Below are 5594 nucleotides of genomic sequence, written 5' to 3'. Positions count from 1 at the left end.
CAATCAGCTGAAATATGAGATTTTTATGAAAAAGGAATTATTCTAAAGGGTATTATGTGTGAGTCCCCACTCCGAGGCCACATTTGCAACTTGCTCCTTGTTATCTCGCCACTGTTAATTAAGATAGGTGAACTGAAGGGCCTGGGAACTGGATTTGTCTCTGAATTAAACATACAAATGTGAATTGGCCCGTAGTAAAGAGATGTGTGTGTGTGTGTGTGTGTGTGTGTGAGAGAGAGTCATTTTAATTTAAACTTTCAGTTATCAAAGTTTAATTATGCTTTGCTTCTTGTGTGTTTGTGTTGCCTGTCTTCTTTCCAGGTTTCCATGGGGGAGAGGAGGTTGTGTGGCTCAGGCTCATAAATAAATATAGTAGTGCAACAAATACTTGGCCTCGTTCTGGAGCCATCTTTTTCATATACTGTATGTTCACATTCTTTGTATCATTTTTGTAATTTGGAATGTCTATATTTTTAATTTCATTATGTTTGTCTATTCTGTACTCACAACATTTATTGCATAGTGCATAATCTGTCCATTCATAAAATTGACTTGATTTAAGGCTGGGAAGGAATGATAAATAGGAAATAAAGAATTTTAAGCACGCAGTTAACCTTGGATAGCAACTAAAGTGTCTGTGTGAGCATCCTCCAGTCAGTCTGTACACCTGGAGGACTGCACATCAAATGGAAACAAGCTGTTATAAAAGGCCCTTGTGACTACTGTCGTTCATTGTTTGCATCAGCTTTTTGCATTTCATTTCAGTAGACCTTGGTTATGTTCATCTTGGCTGTTTCTGACATTTGTCAGCGCTGTACATGATCACAAACAAGCTAATAAAGGCTGACAGATGGCAAGTCTGTCTGAGAGAAGGGCCAAACTGCTGGCAAGACTGCTAAAATGTATGTTAGACACAATGCTGCACATACATGCTCCTAATTTTTTGATTGGAGCCACATGAAACATTTTTTGTATCAAAAATATCTAAATCAATAAATGATTACCACATGAAATCTTGATACACGAGTATAAACACTTAAAACAAAGATCATCACTATAATTATGTTTGACAACAGTGCTGATAGTATCTGCTGCAAATACGAAGAAGATGACATTCCTGCAGCACAAACAAAGCTACATCTTTCAGTGGTAGATAGAGGACTGAGTGGACGGCGGAAAGAAAGGAAAAGACAGCTGGACACTCCGTGTAGTAATTATAGCTCCCATCAAAAGAGTTTCTGCGGATACGCACTGATTGATTTTCAGTATCATATTCATGATAGACCATTAAAATGTGTTTGAAGGCTAAATGACAATAAGCATCAATGACAAGCTGGAATTTTGTAAATAAAGTCTAAAAGGCATCAGAGTTGTTCAATGGTTCCTGTGTTAATCATGCCAACTGTTAAAGGAACAGTCATGTCTGTACTCAATGATTAGCTTAGCTTAGCATTAAGTGTGGAAGCAGCAGGAAACAGCTAGCCTGGCTCTGTCCAGAGGTTACAAAATCTGCCTACCAGCACCTCTAAAACTCACTGATCAACACGTTTGTTTAATCACATCGTCACTGTGAGGTAGGAGTCACGGATTAAACCATGTTCACCATCTTATTTAGCATGTTAACAATTGCTCAATAAGGTATGGCTGAAGGTGTTGAGAATGTCACAAGTTCAGCCAGTATTTGGTCATAAACAAAAAAGATTAAGACCTGATGATGGTGCTGGACCAGGATTTAAGGGATAACCAAAGTTATTACAATTCATCATAAGGGGAACACGAATGTCTGGACCAAATTTTGTGGCAATCCATCCAATAGTTGTCAAGACCGTTTACTAAAAAAGACAAAAAATTCATCTTCATGGTGGCTCTACAGGAAAAGTAAGAGGGTCACAAAAATCATGATTCATTCTCTTCAGACCTTGAATGTCTGTATAAAAATAGCAAATCTGCCAACAGTTATAAAACATGTTTCAGTCTGAACCAAAGTGGCGGACTGACCCACATCCCCAGCAGCTTTCCTGGCCAAAAATCTTGGTGTCTAATTTCAAAAACACAAAGCTATGTACCCATGTAGTAATCCCTTAATGTTGCTGTATATTTCAAGCCCCAGAGTCAAGTTGGACATGTTACCTACTGGGAGGCAGCAGGAGTTTAAAAGAACCTGATGTTGCAGTGAAGGCATGAGGCTGACAGAATAACTGATGACTGACAGGAAAAATGACATCAGCTGCCACTCTGCTGTCTGTTGATGGCGGGCAGCAACAACATGGACATGAATAAATGAGAGCTCTGTCCTTGCACCAACTACAGAACACTTAACCCAATCACAGATTCCCACTGTGTCGCGTCTGGAAGTGGCTCCAAGCATGTTCCTGCTCACAGTGGAGGACACCGCCTGCAGTACTAGGACTATAGAGAGCAGCCAAACACTGAGACATACGTTGTGTATGTTCGCTCCATGTACAAGTATGATTATCAAGTCTTCTATAATATTGCAAGACTTGGATATGGCCAAATGGCTGTTTTTCCAATGCAGAGAGAGGTTCCAGTTATTTCACATGAGTCAAAGCAAAGCTTTTAGGGGTTAAAAAGGTGACCTAATTTATGACGCCACATGCACCACTACATGTCACAATCGTTCAAAGCACAGGTCAGCGAAAGGACATGTGTCTGTCATTCTGCCAGCCTGCATCAAATTTCAAGGCCCAGGATTTTAGTGCCTGTCTATTTATGCAGTGATTTACTTTATGCTTCAACAATCTATTTTTGTGTATACTGTACCAAATATTGAGTTACTGAAATAGCTTAAACCACTCGCAACAATCAGGTATTTCAGGATTTTTGATTATAGTATCATTCAAATTATTTTAGGATGGGACAGTGTAGTGCCTTTTTGATGTTACCATTGGGGTACACCAAAGTTAGAAATTTTCTAATTCTAAACACAGTGGCTTTAAATAATTAAAACTAAATAAAATCTCTATTTCAAACAAAAAGAGTCACATAATATAGGATATTCAAAAATGTAATTAAAGCGGACAAATCTTAGGATGGTTGTGATGGGGCTGATGTGTAAAAATGATTAGCCACACTATAGACGGGATGTACAGAAGGACCCTTTTCAACAGTAATTTCTTTCAAATGTATATATTTTAAGTCATCCAAGGTTATAGAGTAAGCAGTCATCTCCACTGGAAAACATAAAACATGACCAGACCCTATTATAAAATGATCCCATTTAAGCCAAAAGACAAGCTTCTGTCTCGCAACTTATCTGGCATTTACATCCACCAATGAAAATAAGACATACTCTCTATGCTGCTTGACCCAAGAGCAACACGTTCTGCAAATGCAGCACCGGGAATAACAGTTAAACCAACAACCAGTAATCAGAAATGAAGTTGCAGGAGGAGTGGGTAGAGTACAATAAAAGATGCCGGGTAGCTGCACTGGACCAGCTCAAACTAAATAAACTGTTTTTATATAAAGAAAACCATAACAGGTGACAGATGAACACAATAAGGAGTGGGTGTTAAATGAACTGCTACTGCACATGGTGACTGCACTCTCAATGAGTCATTTATAAGAGTGGTACTATTTGGGTCCACCTGCTGTGAGCATCAGCATCGGCTGGGCATGTTGCTCAGTCTGGGTCAGCTTGTCTTTCATTATGAGCAATCTTTTTTCTTTTTGGTCTTTAATGTGCTGCCATTTCTCTCTGACTTCAGGAGTTGGTACTGTGATTCTCAATTCATTTCTGTTTTTAACAATCAACATCATAGTGATTTGGAGATATAAATCTGTGAATAAATCAAGTATCAGTTAATTGAGCTTTTCTTTCTGATTCCAGACTTTACAAAGATTAAACTGCGTGTCAGTGCGCAGAATGTACCAGGAAATCAGTTCTTGTCCCTGACTGGTTAAACAAGACACTTATTACACACAGGTTTAAATTAATAAAAAGGCAGTTTTACAACTGAAATGTAGTTTTCACTGCATGGAGCTATGTCTTAAAAATTCACTTCTGATTCAAATTGTGTTACCTTTTAGACATGTTAGTGTTGCCTGTCACAGTGGCTCTAGGAATGGCAATGTGGGTCGGTTGGTCTACCACTTAATTTCAAACTGATTTACCTTCACAACCACTGGATGGATTGCCATGTAAAAATGTTGCATATATTCACGGTTCCCAGATGATATTTCCCACAGACTTGTATGAGCCCCTGACTTTTCCTCTAGCTCCACCACAAGGTTTACATTTGTAGTTTGAGGTAAAATGACTTAACAACTATTTGGTACACCCATTCATGTTCCCGATAAGATGAATTGAAATAACCTTTTTGTGATCCCTTAACTTTTGTGCCATCATCATACTTTGGTACAAAACATTCCCATCAGCCTCAGTTGTAGGTCTGTACTTAGCACTAATTAACTGAATTGGTAGCCGTGGGAACACTACCTCCTAAACATCTGTAATTTCCATTGTGAACAATGTTAGCATGCTGACATTAGCATTTAGCTCAACGCATCACTGTGCCTAAGTATCGCCTCACAGAGTAGTATAGTAGTATAGTATAGTATATCTGTAGACTTTTGGTCATGTTCCCTTCATTTGTCCATTTTAAGGTTTTTGCATAACACAGGCAACAATGCAAAAGGTGTTCTTTAATTGCTGTGTAAAAACATACGAACCAAATTTTGTATTTTGATAAGACAGGTGGCATTGTGAACCATTGCATGATTTTTTTCCCCCCACTGCATGTCTTTTGTATTCCCTTCAGACTGGTAGAAGAAAGAAGTGGAACTATAAGCACCATTTCCTATTCAAGCACAGTTTTAAAAAGTCTATGATATCAGCCTTTTTTACTTTTTGCTCTTTGTGTTTCCAGTAAAAAAACAAGCCTGATGACACCTGCTGAGTGCTTTTTTGCCTTCTGCCAGTGAGAAGAATAGCTCTGACAAGGTGACTGGCTCCAAAGAAAGGAATTCAAATCAAACCTCTTGAGCTCTGCTTGACAGGCTTGTGCAGATGACCGAAGACCAAATGGCAGACTTTACATGAAAAGCCACTCACTGTCAGCATTGTCATCTTTTTGTCATTTATTTATCTCTTTTTTAGAATTTTCTTCAGGTCAAAGGTAAAAGATTTTCAGATTATAGCATGCCTGAAGAAAACTAAGTGGCAAGATGCAGACATACTGTACTTGCATGGAGACTGTTCTTTGTTCTAAGGAAAATATTTCATTTCTAACATATTTTGGTTTTAGTGGATAGAGATTGTATTCAACAGGCTTCTACTCTAATTCATTGGATTATTCTGCTGAGCAGTGCAAACTTTTGTAGAGTCCCACGATGGTGTTAATGCTGTTTTTAAGGCTTTAAAAACTGCAATTAAATGTTGATGCCTGTGTCCCCAAGCACACCACTCACCACATTGCTTCCCGCAACTTGTTTCCTGTTTAAGATTTTGGTGTTATAGCCTGTAGACAAATTTTTTTAAACACAGGGCACAGACCTGGTTTGTTTCATCCACCCACCACTAGCAAACTGCCCCATAAAAACTCTTTCGGGTCGGTATTTTTTATTGACCCGTT

General features: G+C 38.6%; 1 long non-coding RNA gene across 1 annotated transcript in view; it reads right to left on the bottom strand.

Annotated features, from left to right (window-relative positions):
* Positions 1-3711: 3711 nt before the first annotated feature.
* LOC116700969 (uncharacterized) overlaps positions 3712-5594 on the bottom strand; it is a 16470-nt gene continuing 14587 nt past the window's right edge. The window contains exon 4 of the long non-coding RNA XR_004334781.1: positions 3712-3722. This is a non-coding gene — a long non-coding RNA (uncharacterized LOC116700969). The remainder of the gene's footprint in view (positions 3723-5594) is intronic.

This window comes from Etheostoma spectabile, chromosome 13 (genome assembly GCF_008692095.1).
Source record: "Etheostoma spectabile isolate EspeVRDwgs_2016 chromosome 13, UIUC_Espe_1.0, whole genome shotgun sequence".
In the NCBI taxonomy this organism is placed as follows: Eukaryota; Metazoa; Chordata; class Actinopteri; order Perciformes; family Percidae; genus Etheostoma; species Etheostoma spectabile.
Note: the sequence above shows the minus strand (reverse complement) of the source record. Positions and strands in the feature narration are given on the sequence as shown.